This window comes from Myotis daubentonii, chromosome 11 (assembly GCF_963259705.1).
Source record: "Myotis daubentonii chromosome 11, mMyoDau2.1, whole genome shotgun sequence".
NCBI classification, from domain to species: domain Eukaryota; kingdom Metazoa; phylum Chordata; class Mammalia; order Chiroptera; family Vespertilionidae; genus Myotis; species Myotis daubentonii.
This window is the reverse complement of record NC_081850.1, coordinates 48,182,664-48,202,706: the sequence shown is the minus strand read 5'-3', so window position 1 is coordinate 48,202,706 and position 20,043 is coordinate 48,182,664. Positions and strand designations below refer to the sequence as shown.

General features: G+C 43.4%; 1 protein-coding gene and 1 non-coding gene across 3 annotated transcripts in view; one reads left to right on the top strand and one right to left on the bottom strand.

Annotated features, from left to right (window-relative positions):
- Positions 1–20,043, top strand: part of FRMD3 (FERM domain containing 3) — a 240,329-nt gene that overhangs the window by 88,684 nt on the left and 131,602 nt on the right. The gene's annotated exons all lie outside the window — the stretch shown is intronic.
- On the bottom strand, positions 2,714–2,820 carry LOC132212849 (U6 spliceosomal RNA). The gene has a single exon (XR_009447795.1). It is a non-coding gene; the product is annotated as a U6 spliceosomal RNA (small nuclear RNA).

Genomic DNA, 20,043 nt, shown 5'->3' with positions numbered 1-20,043 from the left:
CTGACTTATTTCACTAAGCATGATAGTCTCAAGATTCATCCATGTTGTTGCAAATGGCAGTATTTTATCTTTCTTTATCCAATCATCTATTGAAGGACACTTGGCTTGTTTCCATACCTTGGCCACCGTGAATGATGCTGCAGTGAACACAGGGTGCATATATCACAGATGCCTTTTTAAAAGTTCACATGTGTCTGGAGGTGCAGTTCATACAAAGGGATTAGGGTTTTAGACATCTCCTCTCTTCATCCAGAAGAATTTTCTTCTCTGGACCTTTTATAGCTATTCCTTGTGTGACACCCTGAGGCACAGCCCAGAGGCAGGAGCAACTCCTGATGGCCTCTGAACTGTGCGACATACAGAACAAGGAAGACTGCTTCTACATCTTACCCTCCATGAGGAAGAAATATTCCATGTGGTTCCTGAGAAAAGAGGATCTAGACCAGCAGTTCTCAACCTGTGTGTCGCGACCCCTTTGGCGGTCGAACGACCCTTTCACAGGGGTCGCCTAAGACCATCCTGCGTATCAGATATTTACATTACGATTCATAACAGTAGCGAAATGACAGTTATGAAGTAGCAACGAAAATAATTTTATGGTTGGGGTCACAACATGAGGAACTGTATTTAAAGGGCCAGAAGATTGAGAACCACTGATCTAGACTCTACCTGTGTGTCTCGACCCCTGAAAATACATCCTGCATATCAGATATTTACATTACGATTCATAACAGTAGCAAAATTACAGTTATGAAGTAGCAACAAAAATAATTTTATGGTTGGGGGTCACCACAACATGAGAAACTGTATTAAAGGGTTGCGGCATTAGGAAGGTTGAGAACCCCTGATAGAGTCAGTCGTGAGAGGGGTCTAATTCAGATGCTGTGCCCTGGGTCATGCCTGATTGCAGGTAGGTCCACATTTGTGTGGAGAAAATACTCACTCCTCCTGAGACATGTAGACTAGACAGAGGGAAACTACCTGTGGCTCTTCCTGAGTCCCCATGTTCAAGACCCATTTAGCTCATCTGTAAATAACAATCATGAGTTTCCCCAAATAGCTGGTAAGTGCTCACTTCAGCAATTTAAAAAAATGGAATTTATAGGTTTTGTCCCTTTGGGGCAATACTCTCTGAGCTTAGCCACCCCATACTTTGTGGCTTGCTTTGAAAAATACATTTTATTTTTTGGAAAACTCAGTAAGGTGTTTCCTTGAGTCAGATCTTTTCTTGGTATGCTTAATAGTAAGTTAGCAGAAATTTTTAGCTGTGTATTGGCACTTCCAGTCTCCCAGGGAGTCTGCTTATAGCAGTAGAACAGCCAGTGTGTGGGAGGTAAGGCAGAGTGGAGGCTGATTCTGCAAAACTGAAGTGTGTTTCTCACCTGGGCCCTTACATGCCCTCATTCCCCCTCTTCCCTGGCTTCCTTTGATTCTGTACTCCCCTTTGTGCTTTTGAGGACACCCCCGGCTTTATGCATTTAGCTTGCTTTGTCACTTTCAATGATATACACATTTTGAAACAAATAATATGTCTGGTACAAACTAAATGCCTGGAGCAAAAAAGAAAAAGGATACTGGACTTTAAATATGCAAGTGTGTCTTGTCTTTCTGTTTCTTGGATTTTGTTCTGCTTCCATGGAAGACCAGATCTGTGCACCTTGGTTCAATGTGGAGTCTTAACCTGGTCAGAGGATGGTGGGGTCAGAGCTGTCTGATGCTCTCTGTAGGAGGAGCTGTTGTGGTGATGGATCAGTGACAGTTGTGAGAGCAAAATGGAACCTTCCCAGGCTTCCTGGTATTTTGGAAATAACTTTTGAGCTCAGTCATCAGTGAGAAAGAAAAGAGCAGGCATTTGTTTCCAGGACAGGAAGGTGGGTGGACCAAATGGTAAATAAAGAATCAATGTTATAATTTTCAGTAAGTTAAAATGATGGCTCTTCTTACGGTGATCATGTGTCAAAATTTACTTAGCTCATGAATGAGGGAACTGGCAGGATGGCAAAGCTGATTCAAAGGAGCATATGGATCCTTGAGTATAAATAGTCAATGAAACAAAGCATGGCCCGAATAAGGTTTGCGATACATGGTTGAGATATATAATCCTATCTAATAATAGACAAACAGGGTAATTGACCGTACCTTTGCTACGCCTCCCATTGGCTAATCAGTGTGATATGCAAATTAACCACCAAACAAAGATGGCGGTTAATTTGCATACGTAGGCTCCAAGCGGTGGAGTGAAGACTGAAGGCGAGCTGGAGCAGTGAAGATGAAAGACAGAAGGCAGCTCCGGCTGGGGCCATGAAGATGGAGGACAGAAGGCGGCTTGGCTGGGGCCGTGAAGACGGAGGATGGAAGGCGGCTCCAGCCAGAGCGAAGGCCTGGGTTCTGGGTGCCAGAGGAAAACCAGTGCCCGCAGCGAGGAGAAGGGAAGGCCTATTGCACGAATCTCTTCATGCAACAGGCCTCAAGTGTTATATATAATGTTATAAAGGTAAAACCATTACCTTTGGCTTATGGGGTAAAACAATGGGCCAGAAATAATTTTCAGCTTATCAATCTTTTACAAGTTAGCATCTGACTTCATAGTCTGGACCCTAAAGAATAGTAAATATTGCCAATTTATTTCCCATAAAGCATCAGGTGCCTATTTGTGGCTTTGCTAGACAATGCTCTATGTGACCGTGATTGGGCACCTAGTCATATTTTTTTTCTCTATATGGAACACTTCATGAATTTGCATGCCATCCTTGCACAGGGGCCATGCTAATCTTCTCTGTATCATTCCAATTTTAGTATATGTGCTGCTGAAGCGAGCATACCTAGTCATATTTTTGACTTATTTCCAAATTTAAGATAATTTTTCTTGACAGTACATAAGGGAACTGTTGCAGAAGAGGGGCCTCTGGTGAACATGTGACAGTGTTCTGATATCTTGTTTGATATCTGCTCTAGTTGGTTAGTTATTCTCGGGCCTCAGCGTTGTTGGTTTGCTTTCTCCTTCTTTCTTTCCAGTGTGGAATGTTGTGACTATTTTCAGGGATGATGGCTGCTAGGAAAACCATCTGGATTGACATTCTTTTCCTGTCTAACTCTCTAACATAGAGTAAAAATGTATATCTTTAAATGGCATACTTATTTTTGGGAGAGCATAATTTAAAAACAAAACTGTATTTTTGCCTAGTTCCAGAATAGAGGTTTAAATGAATCTTGTGAAGTAACAGGTCTCAATAAAGAAAATGACTATTATATCTTTAAGATTATAAGCAACAACAATTTTTGTTTTTGAGTGGACAACTTTCAGATTTTCTCTTTATTGCCTCCTGAAGCAAGGCTTGACTTGCTAATGGGCTGATCCCTTATTCATGCACAGGCATATGACACACAACCACACATATAATAGACCCTACTAATGAAGACTTCAGGAAAGAAAAAATGTGTCATTAATTTAGACACACTCGGTTCTTAGTTAAAAAAATAGGGTAAAATCCTGTGAGTCCTTTGTAATGCCTGCTGTGCACACTGTTTTATGTGACAATTACTTATTTAATTTATTTCAGGAGCTATGACTTGGCCGCCAGTGTGACTGAACTACAAACAATTTTAATAGATTTCAATGATCACTTTTTTTCCTTAAAACTATCTGATTAAATCATACCAAGGAGTGAATGACTGAAAGAGCCTTCTTGAGGGTGTTTGAGATTTAGAGAAGCATTTTCTTATCTCGGCTGACTCACTAATGAGACCGTGTTCAGCAGGAGCTTTTTTATCTGAAACCCTGAACACCCCCCTACTGGCTTCCTGGTTTGCGGTGGCTTTAGACCCCAGTTTTGAGACACATCAACTTTCCCTTACATAGGACACTTGATTTCATGAGGAGTTCCCTTTTCTAGACTAAGCTGGACAAGAGGATTTTCTAAGTAGGCCTGGATGTTTAAGTTCAGAGGCCCCTGGGCACTGCATGGGGACAAAGAGGAAATGAAATGGAAGTCTCTGTGTGATGATGTTCACACCACGACCTGAATGTCAAGCATGTTTCTACGTAGTACGCATATTCCAGTATTTTCTGTCACCCTGTGGGTATGTGTGTGTATATGCACTTATGTGTCTGGGCCTGTAGGTACATGTATGTGTATATGCACACACATGCACATACATGCATATGTCTATACACAGACATACATGTGTATGTGGTAATATGGTCATTTTATAAATTCATATGCACTGAGATTAAAAAGTCATCACTGGAGTGATGGGCATCTGCAGGACTGGAGAAGCACTGAACAAGGAGCACTAAATGAGGGGTTCAGATATTAGCATTTCATATTAATTATTGTTTTCTTGTGCAAGGAGAAGTCATAATTGACTATTCATGGTGCAACAGTTTTTTTTCCCCCTTGCTCTACATTAGGAACCATAAGAATCCCTAAACTTTTAGCCTAAGACATTGGGAGAGAATTGTTAATAACATGACCTGTGTCTGCTTTGGTATGAGATAGTTTGCTTTAAAAAGCTTGTTAACTTGACTTAATGATCCAGAAACACCACTGGTCTGCTGCCGGTTCAGCAGGAAGGGATGGCTGAGTGGAAGTTTACTGGGCTCATGCCATGTGCCAGGTGGTCAATGGGAACCATCTCGTTTAATGATGGACATTTGTCCCAATTCGCAGTTGAGGAAACTCAGGTTCAGAGAGCCAAGGTGACACAGCCAGGAAAGGCCAAGGCCAGGATGTGAACTGCAGTCCCTTTCTGTTTAATACCAGGGCCTGGGACAACAGGCCAGATTCTTTTTTTCTGACCTGTGGTGCAACATCCTAAAAACAACCTTGAACTCCATTTGAGACTAAGATGGCCAAAAGTCTAGTACTCAAGGCACAGAACAACCTAGCTAGGAGTAGCATTCACCGTTTAGTTTGGGGAGAAGTTATTTGTTAAAACAAATTGCTAAGCCTGCAGCCTTAAGGAAAGAAGTGTTGGAAGAAGCGTTCAGCCTCCCTTCAGCCTATGACGCTCAAACAGTGCTGCGAGAAAGAGGAGGTGGGAAAGGGCGAGTTTGCCACGCTGGGCAAGATGGTGACTGTTGATGCATCCCCTTTGAAGAGTGTTGCTTGTAAGAAAGACAGGAGAGGGACAAGGCCTGGTTCTGGAAGAGGACCTAATCCTTTTTGCCATTATTTTATTGTCTCTCCTAACGTTTTGCTTCTACCATTATTGCTTAACATGCAGAGCTTTATGATGCGGTTAAAGGTCACTTCCACCCATGTCCTTTGTTAATACAATGCACGAAGCAGGCTCCAGTTGGCTTGTTACTGTCCCTAGATTTTTCTTTTTCATAAAGAAACGTTTTAAGAATAAAATGATTCAAGTGCTTCTATATTGCACTTGAACTTATATCCCTTTTATATTGTACCGGCAAACAGGTATTTCTGCAGATTTGGGGTGAGTGACCTATGACCTTTGTTTCAAAAGTTTAACCTGTTGGGCTGGACAGCTTTGCGGGTACCCGAGGGCTAAGGCGATGGTGGCATTTTCTGTGGTGTGGGGTGAACTGTGATTCACACATTAAGCCTTGGAATGTGAGTGGGCAGATGGGGAGTGTGGGCCGCCAGGCTGTGGGGAGGCCGCCACACAAAGGGCACAGTCACATTCCTCGGGGCCACCGGCCGGCAGAGCATGCTGGCTGCTTGCCATCTGGCAGTGCTCTCTGGTATTCTCCTGGGAGTGGATGCCTGGATGCCTGGGAGCACAATGGTCCAGGGGGACACCGCCCCAGGCAAGGCCAGAGCTTTAGGCGCAGTTTGTGGAGGAGGCTGCAGGGCTTCTGAAAAGATCCTCCTCCTTGGAAGAGGTGAGGCATCCAGAGCGTGGGAGCAGGGGAAGACCCTTGAATTGCAGTGTTTGGATTTTGGCCCTCCAGCCACCAGATTTGAGGGGGTGTTAGGGGAAGGAGATTGGGTGAAGGGTTCAGGTAATTGATGGGATGTTCGGTGCCTAGTGAGGATTGTTTGTGCTTGGAGTGGCCCCACGTTCCTTCTGAAGAGTCCTGGGATTTCTCTGAATAAGGCAGAGCCTCACATTTAAGCGTCCTCTCTGTACAGGATGCTGTGCTAGCAGCTGGCAAGCACACTGTTTACCACGCAGTGATATTTTGATAAGAGCACATTCCTGAAAGGCAAATGGAAACTTCCAATTAGAACTCAGCCCAGGTCCTGGGGTGAGATTTCAGAAAAATAACACCGAATGCAGACACAAAACTGGGAAAGCCAAAATTCTAAGGGAGCTGCAAGATTGCACAAATTAAAAGAGGTGACAAATACCATATGATTTCACTTACATGTGGAATCTAAGAAACAAAATAAACGAACAAACAAAACAGAAACAAACTCAAAGATACAGAGAACAAACTGATGATTGTCAGATGGGAGGGGTTAGGGGCTGAGTAAAAAAGGGAGGGGATTACAAATTGCCAGTTAAAAAAGCAGTCATGATGTTGTAAAGGATAGGGAATAAAGTCAATTATATTGTAATAACTATGTATGGTGTCAGATGGGAACTAGACTTATTGGGGCGACCACTTCATAAGTTATATAAATGTCTAATCACTTATATATCTGACATTAAATAACATGGTATGTCAACTATAATTGAAAAATAAAAAAATAAACTAAAATAAAAGGGGCAGAAAAAAGAGAAGGCCAAGGCAAGTGGCACTTTTGACACCTTTATAGGTTCCTGGGAACTAAAATGGCAGAGATGTGAAATGTTTAATCTCAGTGTTAAAAAAAGAAAAAGAAACACAACTGAATAGCAAAGTTGTTTAATATGATAACATACGAAGTAAAAGGTTAGAATAGAAAAAAAATCTGAACAGAATGAGGAAGAGAAGCACTGAAAGCCAATTAAGATACATTCAAACTTGGGACTTCAATTGTTTGTCCTAGAGTTTTTAAGGAAACAAAGATGAACTTGAGGACAGAACAAGTCATCCTAGCTGATATTCCTGGAAATGTCCTAGAATACATTATTCCCAAGGGAATAATAACCATTGGAAGTACACGTGGTGGTAGTTTCATTTTGCACAACAAGAACACTATCACACCAATGCCATCTTCATTTACGGCTGGAAGTCTTGCCGGGGGAGGGAAGTAGGACATCGGCAGTGGGTGCTGTTCTGAAACGTCCACGCTCTCAGGCAGTTGCACAAGCTAGAAATGCATGGTCTGAACCACAGCTGCTCCTTCACTGGGTTCCCCAAGGACCAGTGGATCCCACCCACGGGAAGTGTAACTCAGTGTGGACTTGCAGGACATACTGTGTGTGTCAAAGGGCTCCTATGTCATTTTATATAAATCAGTAAAACCTCCTTGTTGAAATGAGGGATCAAAGCATAACATTCCTAGTGGGGTCAGATAGGTGATCTGAATGGACTAATGAGAGCAGAGTGGGTGACCAGCCAAGGGGCAGCCATGTGCCATACTCCAGCTCACTGCCACGGGCATGCTGAGCTGCTGTTACCTGCTCAGAAGAGTATTCAAGGGAGGCCAGCTTTTCAGGTTTTAGGGGAAATCTTCTGATTTTTCAATGTTGGCGTTTAGGACATCAAAAGATACGGTTGTTGGGTCACCTGTGTGCTAACTCTGGCTTAAACTTTAAAGGAGATAACAGGCCAATGTTTGGTGGCTCCTTGATGTGAAATGAAAGAGTTTCTTTTTAAAGTCAAACAAGTTTGTGAAACTAAAACGAATTTTTCTTTAATCTTGATCATAATTGTGCAATGTTAACAACTTGAGGAATAGATACCTAGAGAGACTTGTGGTGTGTCAGATTACTAATTACTCTACTCTGAACATTAGTCAGATCTTTGTGATCTGTTGTGCCTAGATACATTTCATGTAAATTTATGTATACATATACAGATATACATGGACAGAAGTTCCTCAGTGTGGCTTGTGGTACTGATTACTCACTTTCCACCACATTGAGATGACCCTTGGGTTTTATTTGGCAGGTATGACGGGCTGCAGGAGGACAGGGCAGTGGCAGAAAGAGGACTATACTTTCGCAAGTTCTCTCTGCACTAGCTTGCAAGATAAAGAGGAGCAGAAAATTGGGTAGGCAGGAATCACTTGAAGTTATCTCAGTTATAGTTGTTGAGGCCAAGGGTAGGGCTATGATAAGGAAGGGCTGGGTAAAAGCATCATGGGTTGTATAGAATAAGACAGGATTTAGTAGTGATTAGTGATGGGAAACAAAGGAGTTCATGGCAATTGCAAAGCTTCAAAGCTAAGAAACTGGCACATGGTGGTGAGGAGAAGCAGTTGGCGAGTAGCAGGGCTCAGTGGATCAGGGACGATGAGTTTGGCTTGGGACCTGTTGATTTACAGGTGAGACGTCCAGTCTGGTTATAGAGCGTCAGAGTCATTAGCTTCATATAGAAGCCACAGTGGGATTTAGGAGGCTGGTGAGATCTTCGAGCAAAGACAAACAGAGATCAGAGGGAAAGACCCAGGCCCAGGAAGAATAATAGGGAACTAGAAATGGAATCCAAGAGAGATAACAGGTTCAAGAAGTGCAAGACTAATGAACTCCCACTTGGTTTGCGTGATTAGTCACATGTTCTCACTGAAGCCTCCCGAGGGCCCTGGAAGAGACCCGATTGCCCCAGTGTAATAGGTAAGGAGACAGGGTCAAGCCGTTAGAGCAGGAGTGAGGAACCTTTTTTTCTGACAAGGGCCATTTGGATATTTATAATATAATTTGCTTAATATAATTCACCTAATGAAAAAAGCTCCTAGTTTTATTGAATTTCGAATCCCGCCTGCGATTGTTTTGGCAGGGCCAGACCAAATAATTTTGAGGGCCTCTATGGCCTGCAGTTCCCCACCCCTGCATTAGAGACTAGCAAGAAAGTTGAACTGAGGGAATGGCTTGGGCTCTTTCAAGAAGGTGAATGGTGAGAGAGCTTGATGGATGAGGACATATCAGAAGGGAATTTCTGAGGATGACTTGGGGAGCATGCTTGTTACCTGAGGGGAAGGATCTAAGGGAAAGGGAGGTACAGAAGATGATAGCTAGGGATGGAATAAATAATTGAAAGGGCTGTGTTGAAAAGCAGGGGGCATGAGGTGGGCTCAAGAGAGGACTTCAGAGTGACAGGAATCAGAAAGGACGCTCTCTGTGGATGGAGTAGCAAGCAATGGTAGGAGCTGATGGCCAATCATGCATTACTATGAAGGGATATATTAGCTTTTTATTTTCTTTTCATCTGAAAAATTTCTATGGGTCATTCATGCGAATTCTCAAGAACCACAAATCAATCCAGCCTAGATTAAGTGGATATTATTTTAATTAGCTTTCATATTTTCTCCTCAAGGAGAACGTACTCTTATTAGTTGCTGTCACATTATTTATTTATTTATTTTTTTGGCGTTAGCTTCAGTGAAGAATAGGGCAATGTATCAAGACAACATCGAAGGGATTGGTTTATTACTGTGTTTACATCAGTATTCTAGATAGTGGGGTTAACACACACAGTTGTGATTGAGAGTTTTCTGGAAAAAGCTCCCTATTATATGGTAAGAAAGAACTTGAACTTTGGAATTAATGGGTACAAATCTGAGCTGTAGCATTTCCCAGTGGTGTGATCTTAAGGCGAAATATATTGCTTTATGTTCTCCAACTGTATGTAAGGTAATGATTATAACTTATAGTGCTTTTATTAGAATTAGAAATATGTGAAAAACACCTAGCACTTGCCTTAATAAATGGTAGAAATAATAATACATGACTAAATGAACTGAGGACTAAATGTTTTTACTTATAAAAGATATCAAACAAACACAAGAGTATAGTATATGTATAAATATGTGTATGCTTTTTGTGTGTGTGAACTTATTTTCCCATTCTCTTGTTGATGGATGTTTGAATTATTTCCAGTTTTATTTAGTTACAAAGCATGCTAGTTATAAGCATTTTTATACGTATCTCCTGGTGCACATAAGCTCTCATGATGTCCATGCTCACCTCTGCTAGGTAATGCCAAGTCATTTTCTAAAGTGGCTGTGTTCATTCAGACTCCTAGCAGAGTATGAGAGCTTCTGGCTCCTCAGAACCCCACCAACCCCTGAAAAGTTTGACCCTGGAAATGTCAAACTTTAAAATGTTTGCCAGTCTCAAGGGTATGAATGGTATCTTGCTTTTTAATTAGCATTTCCCTGATTATTGATCAGTTGAGCATCTTTTACGTTTGCTGGCCTTATGAATTTCCTCTTCTGTGAAATGCCTATTGCCCATTTTTCTTCCTAGACTCATCTTTTTGGAAAACATGAAGGCACCGAGCCAGGCACCTATCTATTTATTTATCTACCGGTCTACCTATCTACCTAGCTACCTACTACCTACCTATATTTATCTAAGTTCAATCCATATTATTACTAATTGATGCTTTTATCTGGCAGAAAAATCAAGCTTATTGCCTTTACCAAGCAGGTGTCTATACGCGATGAGTATTGAACGAATCAAACGGGGAGAAAAACAAGCTTGCCATTAAAGAGGCACAGTTAGCACATCAACTGTGATACCTTCCTAAATGAGTACCAGCAAGCCTGCTTTTCATGTTCTCCCCCTAAGGATCGTGTGACCTGGACAACCCCTCTAAATGGCTCCTTGGGGAAGTCAGCACTTCCCGACCTCCTGGGTGTGGGCCGGCCCTGCAGTGACAGAGGCCAGGCCCTCTCCGTTCCCCGCCTCGGAGGCCCCACGTGTCCTGTGTGTGGAACCCCCTTGGCTGCTCCCAAGTCTGTGTTCCCCGGGCCACTCCCATGGGATTCAGATTCCACTGGGTGTACCTGGGCCTTGGAATCTAATTTTTGAACAGATGCTCCAGTAATTCCCATTTCTAGGTGACTTTAGGAAATCCTGCTCAAGCTTCATTCCTGGAACTGAGATCCAGTGGGGAAGGTCCTTTGAGTGCTTTTCCTTTCACTTCTTTAAAAAAATATTTTTATTGATTTCAGAGAAGAAGGGAGAGGAGGAGAGCAATAGAAACATCAATGATGAGAGAAAAATTGTTGATCCTACAACCCTGGCATGTGCCCTAACCAGGAATTGAACGGTGACCTCCTGGTTCATAGGTCGACACTCAACCACTGAGTCACGCTGGGTGGGTTTCCTTTCACTCTTTTGGCACAAATCTAGGTGGGAAGCAATATATTGGTGGAAAACAAGTGGCTCTAAGAAAAAAGTTTTCTAGGTTCCACCAAACCAGCTACGCCTCCCCCTCGCCCCCCCTTTCAGGTGCTCCAGCTGTGCCCATGACTCTGGGCTCCCTCTAGCTGCAGCTGGTCCCGGGCCACCTGACCTCCTTGGAGTGCCTGTGCCATGATCCCCCTCCCCCCGTCCTTAAACCTGCCCCTTCCCTGCTGCTGTCAGGGCCGGACCTTAAATGTCCCCTGCAGGAGACCTTTCAAGGACTTCTCAGGGTTCTTAGGAAAGACCTGGCTGGGTCCTGGAGTCACAGGCTCTGACTGGTCCGCCCCTCCTCCACGGCACTTTCTTTGCCTGTTGTGTATTCTGTGTTTTGGGCATGTTGGTCTCTGCAACTGGGGATGTGGGACCCCGTCTTTCACAGCAGTTTCTTTGCTTTTGCTCTTTCCTGTGTCTTAGAGCTCCCCTCCCACTATCTCCGCTTGGCTAACCCATCCTTATTCCTTAACTGGGGAATTTGTTAAAATGCAGATGCTGATTTAGTTGGTCTGAGGTGGGGCCCGTGATTCTGAATTCCCAGGCAGCTCCCAGGTGCTGCAGGAAGTCACCCAGTCTGGGAATCACACCTACAAGACTTGAAGACTCACCTGCTCCTCCATGAGTTGTAAATGCCCCTTCTTTGTGTTCTTAGCACCTGGGCCAACCTCTGCCATGCTTCTCACCTGGCATTATAATAACTGCCTTGTCTACCTACACGTTTCTTGAGGGCAGCAATTGTGCCTTGTTTGTCTTTATTTACAAGTGCGCTGCTCGGCATCAAGGAGATGCTCAACAAATATTTGTTGAACAAATAGATGATTCCAACAATCCAAACAGATATTTGTTGGGTTGCATTTGCTGTGTGTGGCTGTTTCCCTATGGAGGCCGATGACTCGTTCCTTTTCCAGATGGTGCCTTGTGGCCTGAAGGTTGGCTCCACTTTCTACAATGCAACATTCCTTGCCAGGGGAGGAGCAGAGGAGTGCGTGGTTAGCTTTGGCGCTGGAAGAATTCAACTTATATGGGCCTCAGGTCAAGATTAGTGGGTTTAAAATGAGCCCTGGTTCCTGTATTTTCTTTGGATGGTGGCTCATGCCTGTGAACATACGTGCACATATCTCTTATGGAATGAGTCTCTGAGATTTAATAGCCTCTTACTGTCTTACCCACATAGGTGCTGCAAGGGGCTTGCTGAAATGCAAATTTGGCTTATGCCACACTCTTGGTGGCTCCATCTCCTTTCATGGAAAAGTCCAAATCTCCCAGCATGCCTCATGAACAGGGTGCCCAGGGAGTCTGTGCTTACTCTTGTCCTGAGCATCCCCTTTTACTCCCAAAGGTGTCTCAGTTAGGACGATGAATGACATGACCGCCCTGCCCCTACAGCCTCTCCCCACAGCTTCCTGCTTTATCTTTCAGCCAGGTGGGTTGGGTGTGAGAACATCTCACATCACTAATGGGGCCTAGTCTTCCAGCTCTGGCTAATTCTCATAAAAGGGACCTTGTTAATAGCTTACCCTTGCCTTTGCTCTGGACAGTTATTGTATAAACTAGATTGTATGTCTATTTTAACCTGTAATTACTGTATATTCTGTAAAAACCAGCAAGATCAAGTCAGGAACACAATGGTTTATGTTTTCCCTCAGCACCTTCAGCAGGAATCTCTTAAAGATTGCATTAACTCTTAGACAGACTGATGGGTGAGGCATCCTACTTGTGGGTGAGTAAATAGCTCCATGGGAGAAGGGGTTGCCAGTCTGTAATCATTATTTTGCTTAAAGTGTGTAATCTCCCTCCTCTCATCTATTTATAAACATGTTTTCAGTGCTGTTGGAGCAACCACCCAGGACAATGTTGAGTATTAATTGCAAAACAAGAGAGACCTGGGTGAACCCCAGGCTGTTTCTTAATTCCGCTGAGAGTTGGAATTCACCCCTATAAAAATAGAAATAATAAGACCTACTTTGTGTGGATAGCATGTGGATTCATTGAGATGATGTGGAAATATTATGTAGACTGAGCCACTGAGTTATTTCTGGTCAGAAACAGTGGTAGTGCTACACATGTTACGTGGCATTGACTTGCAGCATGATGGTTTTCTGTTGTGACGCTGTGCTGTTTTTGAGCTGGGAGAGCTTTCTTTCTCTTCATTATCCTAAGCATATTTTCTAATGCAGCCACATTGAATCCCTGCTCATGCCTGACTGTTCCTCTTTGGGTTACACTGTGTCCAGGTGTAAATGGACTTCTCTTAACTTCTGAAAACACAGCTGCTCCACTACCATCAGGCCAAGCTCTCTGTTAAGGAAGTCTCCCTTGCAGGTCGAAGATATGTGGCAAAGATAGAGATTCAGTGCTCTGCCCATTTTTGCTGTGAATCCTGGAATGTTTTAAAAGCAGAAAGTGCAAAGGTGGAGAGGTAGGCAAGGTGATAGGATTTATTAAGTTCTGTGTTGTCTAATGTGCATTGTTTGGTAGAACTGTAACTTGAACCTAAAAGGTGGCTACTCTCCGTGTTAGAGCAGGAGAGACATATACCATTCAGCCTGAGGGCAGCCTGTAACAGGGTCTCTGAATCTTCTCCAGCCTCTCATTGTGGTCCATGGACCAGGCCTGTGAACATTAGTGGGAGCTTGTTAGAAATGCAGTCAAAGCCCTCCCCCCCAGTACCCCGCCCACGCCCCCCCAACCCCAGCCCCCAGACCTACTCAATCAGGAGCTGCATTTAGCAAGCCCTTCAAGTGATTCAAATGCACATTCAAGTTAAAGAAGTGTTGCTCTCGGTCAGCAATGCCCAACTGGCGGCATCTAGTGCATAAATATCCCTGTGTTACTGTGATGACTTAAGCTTGTTCTGTAGCTTTAAGACTTCTCTTGCTTTTCTATCTTCTCCATGCTAATCATTGTTCCAAACTTAAATTATTTTTTATCAAATTTGGCACCACAAAATACTTCCCAGCTGTTCATGGGGGATACATGGCTGAGCGATGATGCAAACATCTGTTCTGGCTGGAGTAACCCTCATATTTCACCAAGTGGAGTTCTGCGACCATCTGTCTCCCCTTCCTTCCATATGACCCCAGAGTTCTGTTGAGGTGAAGGAAGTCAGAGTCATTTGGTGAATGAAAATGAAGCTCAGTGTGGTAGCAAAGAACTTAAAAAATGTTTTAATTGAATTTTAGAGAGAGAGGAAGGGAAAGGGAGAGAGGAGAGAGAAACATTGATGAGAGAGAAAGAAACGACCTCTTGCTGCAAGGGTCGACACTCAACCACTGAGCCACATCAGAACTTTTATTCTAAAATTGAAATATTTATTGACAAATGTAGATTTGATTACAGCTCAGAAATGTTTTGTCATGAGGTATAGGGGAGCTCATCATTTTCTTATATTGATTTTTGTCCTTAAATACTGCCTGATTGATTAGGATGCACCCACACTTGGCCCCTGTGAGTGGGAAGGGGCTGGAGGAGTGGAGGGTCTCCCAAAGGGCTTCCCTGGATGTTGGCAGAGGAGCCAGCTTAGGAACTTGGGTCTCTTGACTTATAGGTCTGTAAACGGTCCAGCTGGACATAACATTTTGGGAATAGAGCCACTAAGACACCGTGCTTTTGGCAAAGATGGATCTGTTTTTAGACAGAAATAGGAGAAGGATAGTTCTCCTATAATATTCTATTTTGGGCCAAAGATGAATCTTCACGTGGAGGGAACATGTGGTTTCTAGTCCATGGTCTATCTTAGGTTGTTTTGTGGCATAGTTCAATGCACTTTCCCTCATCTCCAAAAGAGAAGTGCCTCCAAAAGTTGATATAAAAGAGGAACATTTTCTTTAAAATAATAATAATAAAATAAAGCAAATTCAGATGAGAGAGTTAAGTTGGCAGATGTGCTTTTTAGAATAAGTAAAAACAACATGAACCATGACTCCCAGATCGTTTCTTTCCTGCTCTCCACTATACAAATACACACACACACACACACACACACACACACACATATCACACACATCTCTCTCACAAAACACACACACATACAAGCACACACCAGTTCCTTAGAATCATGAAGCCTATGACAACTTCTCTTACATGTAACAAGACTGGGGACCTATCATGATGCCTTAAAAAAGTACTCCTAACAGATATTTTCTTTCAAGGCTTCTCCCTTCCCAAATTAAGAAAAAAAAGTTAAAGGGAAATGAGCTTAGCTGTAGACTTTATTTAAAAGCAACACAATGGTCAAGTTCTGTAGGAATAGAAAACTGCCAATTTGGAATAAAAATTAGCACTAGCTTGTATAGCTGACCACCATCAGAAATTATATTGCACCCCCAATATATTTAATGTGTCCTGTAGAAAGCACCTGTATTTTTAGACTTGGTCATTTTTAGTCCACAATGAATTCCCTTGACAGAGCAGTGCTGGAGAAAGGAACGATTTCCGTGGGCACTGTATCATTCTCACCTGGGAAGAGTTTCTTAATCACAATCCCTATGGTTGAGCCCCTTCCTCCCTCTTTGTGAGAGATCTGGGATATTCACTGTAATGAATGTTTGCATTTGGTGGCTTTTCTCCTGTCCCTGTTCCCGTCTCTCTTGTTTTGGTCCCCCCCTCCCCCTTCGTCCCTATTGCTTGGCCTCACCCACTCTTTCTTCCCTGCCCTTCCTGCAGCCTGTGGTCTTGAACTCCCAGTATTATCCAGCATCACACTACATCAGTGATTCTCAGAGTAACAGTCTCCACAACAACTGGTGTGGTAGGCAGAGTCCAAATCCTAATCCCTGGGACCTGTGAGTTTGGTCATGGCATGGCAATGGGGCATTAAGGAAGCACGTGTCATTAGGTTGCTTAGCAGCTGCCCTCCAGGTAGGAGAGTAGTCTGAGTTCTCCAGGTGGATCCAATGTAATCACAAAGGTCTTTAAATATGGAGGGGGCCGCAGAACAGTCAGTGTGGGAGCGATGTGACGGGAGAGAGACGCACCGGGCTGTTGCTGCCGCCGTTCTTGAAGGTGAAAGCTAGGGGTCACGGGCCAAGGAATGCAGGCGGCTTTTAGAAGCTGGAAGAAGCAAGAAAACGGATTCTCCCCTTGAGTCTCCAGAAAGCAATGCAGACACCTTGATTGAGCCCAGCGAGATCCAGTTGGAGTTCAAGTTCCGAATTTCAGGAGTGTAAGGTAATAAACTGGTGTTTTAAGCCACTAAATTTGTGGTAATTTCTTCCAGCAGCAGTAGGAAGCTAACACTCCTGGGAACTTCTTAGGCCAGTGATGGTGAAGGTGACACACGAACTCATTTTTTTGGTTGATTTTTCTTTGTTAAATGGCATTTAAATATATAAAATAAATATCAAAAATATAAATGTTTGTTTTACTATGGTTGCAAATATCAAAAAATTTCTATATGTGACACGGCACCAGAGTTAAGTTAGGGTTTTTCAAAATGCTGACACGCTGAGCTCAAAAGGTTCGCCATCGCTGTCTTAGGCATAAAAATTCTGGAACCCACCCCTCCTCCCCACTGCGGACCTACTGTATCAGACACGCTGCTGGTGGGTCCCAGGCAGCAGTGTTCTAACAAGCCCTCTGGGGGATTTGGATGCACTCAAAGTTTGAGAATCTCTGTCTTAGGACATCTGGTTCCCTTAAGGGGTCCATTGCTGGAGGATACATGAAGGGAGGAGCCAGCTGGCTGGTGCTTGGAGCTCTTTCCAGGAGAAAAGAGGCTCCCTCCTTGGAGCAGCGGTTCTTAACCTGTGGGTCGCGACCCCTTTGGCGGTTGAACGACCCTTTCACAGGGGTCGCCTAAGACCATCCTGCATATCAGATATTTACATTACGATTCATAACAGTAGCAACATTACAGTTATGAAGTAGCAACGAAAATAATTTTATGGTTGGGTCACAACATGAGGAACTGTATTTAAAGGGCCAGAAGGTTGAGAACCACTGCCTTGGAGAAAGGCTGCTCTTTGTATATCCCATTACATGTATCACAGGGCTTTGACTAACCTAACATTATTATGTACAATGATGAAAAATGTAGATTTTTAAAAATATATATTTTATTGATTTTTTACAGAGAGGAAAGGGGAGAGATAGTTAGAAACATCAACCAGCTGCCTCCTGCACACCTCCCACTGGGGATGTGCCCGCAACGAAGGTACATGCCCTTGACCGGAATCGAACCTGGGACCTTTCAGTTCGCAGGCCGACGCTCTATCCACTGAGCCAAACCGGTTACGGCAAAAATGTAGATTTTTTAAGTTGAGATATAATTGACATAACATTATGAGTTCAGGTATGCACCATAATGATTTGGTATTTGCGTATGTTTGGAAATGATCATTACAACTCACAGCATCTCCCTCCAATTTCCCCCTCTTCCCACTTAATTCTCCTCTCCTGTCCACACCTGATCTCGCTACCTGTGCTCATGTAACACCCTTGTCTTGGTCTCTTTAACATTTGGCTCTCTACTCTGTTGGCTCTTATCCCTCAGCCTTGTGACTATATCCCTGTGTTATTTTAAATATTCTTCTCCTACCCTCTGATCTCTCCCTCTTCTCAAGCTATTAATGGTGTTATGCAGTCCTTTTCTTGTCAAGCTTGTGGAAAGCACAGTCTTTATTTAGTGTCTCCCATTCATTTCTGTTGGCTTCAGCCTGCCTTCTGCTCACATCTCATTGTAATTGCTGTAGGAAGAAACGGTCAGATGCCCTCTTGCCGAGTCTAACGCAGGCTTACCAGCTTTAACTTATTTGACCTCTTTGCAATATGGGTACTACGGTCCTTCTCAGAACGTTCGTCACACCACTCTCCCTTGGTTTTTCTGACTGTCGTGGTGTTCTTTTTTGGCATATCCCTTCAGTGCTGGTGTTCCTCAGGGAAGCCTACAACACACTTTCAAAAAAAACCCCAAAACACAAAAAAGCGTATGCACTTTCTTTGCGACACTTCATTCCATGGCTTTGACTGGCTGACTCCCAGATCTGTGTCTCTATTCTAAGTATCTTCTCTAAGATTCACACCTGTATATCTGCTACATATCTCCACTGGGGTGTAGCAGGCACTTCCAGCTAATGGGTTCGAAGTAAAAAAATCCCTGTCTTTACTTTCTCTACACCTATTTTCATATCTGCAAAATGAAAAGTACGATCAGGATAGTAGTTTTCAAGCTCTGGGTCATGACCCATGAGTGAGTCTGAGAAATAATTTAGAGGGTTGTGATGAGCATTAAAACAAACCAGCAAGTAAGTAAGGCATTCACACCCACACAAAGGTGAGTTTACATTAGGATGTAATCTCCATGACAACAGCAGGATTTTATAAAAATTTTGTTTCTTCACTGTTTTATCTCAAGCATCTGGAACAGTGCTTGGCACATGTACTGACTCACAACATATTTGTGGAAAGAATGTGTATTCGGTTATGGTGTAAAATGTATATCCTATTGTGGGTTGTGTCAAAGTTTGAAAGCTATTGGACCAGATGACTTCTAATGCCCATTTCAATTGAAACATTATATGATTTTGTTTTATCTTTCCACGCTCAACTGTTTGATTTTTACCAGTGGCCAAGGTTTGTGGCAGGGCCTTTGGTGTTTTTGTTTGTGGGAAGGAGGAGGAGTGGTATTTGGTAAACATGGTTGCGAAGATCTCAGGGGGCAGATGAAATAGTGTCCTCAGATGGCTGCCTGTGGACTGCCTGGTTGGTTGGTTGGCTCAGCACAGCATTGTTGTCCCTCGAGAGGGACAGTGTGGAGTTTGTGATATAAAGCAAGATGGCAGGCTTTGCTCCTGCAGCTGGCCAGCCAGTTTTTCAGAGAGAGGTTTTAGGGACATCCATTATTCTCTTTAAATCCTCACAGGGGAATTTCTTTATTACAAAGGTAGCTGAATTAGTGGGTGGCAGACTGAAGGCCAAGAGCTGCCAAGGAGAAGTCAAACAAAGGGTGTCCCATCCAGTGACTTGTTTATTTAGCATACCTTTAACTTACTAGGTTCTAGCACTGTGTGAGGCTCTGAGACTACAAGGTGAAGAAGAGAGACAACATCCCTGCTCACATGAACCCTTATTCTAGTGAAGGAGACAACAGACATACATTGATACGTAGATTATTTCCGGTTCAGAGGAGCCTCCTGCACGAAACTGTTTGGTTTTGCTTGTCACACAATACAAAGAGGTTTAGAATTGGGAGTGACTTGAGTTATGTCCCAGATCACCTTGCAGACTGAGGTTTGTGAAATGGAAGACTACATCAGCATGCTTCTTGATGGATGCTTTTAAAGCCTTTTAAAAAATCAATGTAGACTACATTTTGGATCCTGCACTAATGGGAACTATGGTTGAGAGCGTAGTTAGGGTGAGTGATGAAGAGATGAGAGTAGGCTCATGGGGGTGGGATGGGGCAGCTGAGAAGTATGTTGTGATGGAGGGGAGACCAGAGGAGAGGCTGGAAGGTCCTTCACAGGCTGTTCAAACTAAGAAGTACCTGTAGAAAAGGGGGTTCACCTTATATCTCTGTGGGATAGTAAACTTTCCCAAGTGCCCAGGTGTGGCTCTGAAGTGAGTCTAAGAAGCAGCAGCCCCTCTGAGAAGCTGTACCCTTCACTCTGGAGGATGTTTAATGCACTTTGGACAGGAGACAGCTGCATGCCAATCGATAGAAAACAAATTATTCAGGACATCATCTAGCTGGGTGTATCATAATGAACTGCTCCTCTTTCCGCTCTTCCTTCTCCTTCACTAATTGCGTATGAAAGCTAATAGGTGGCTCAAAAGAATCTTTTCCAGTCCAGGAGCATA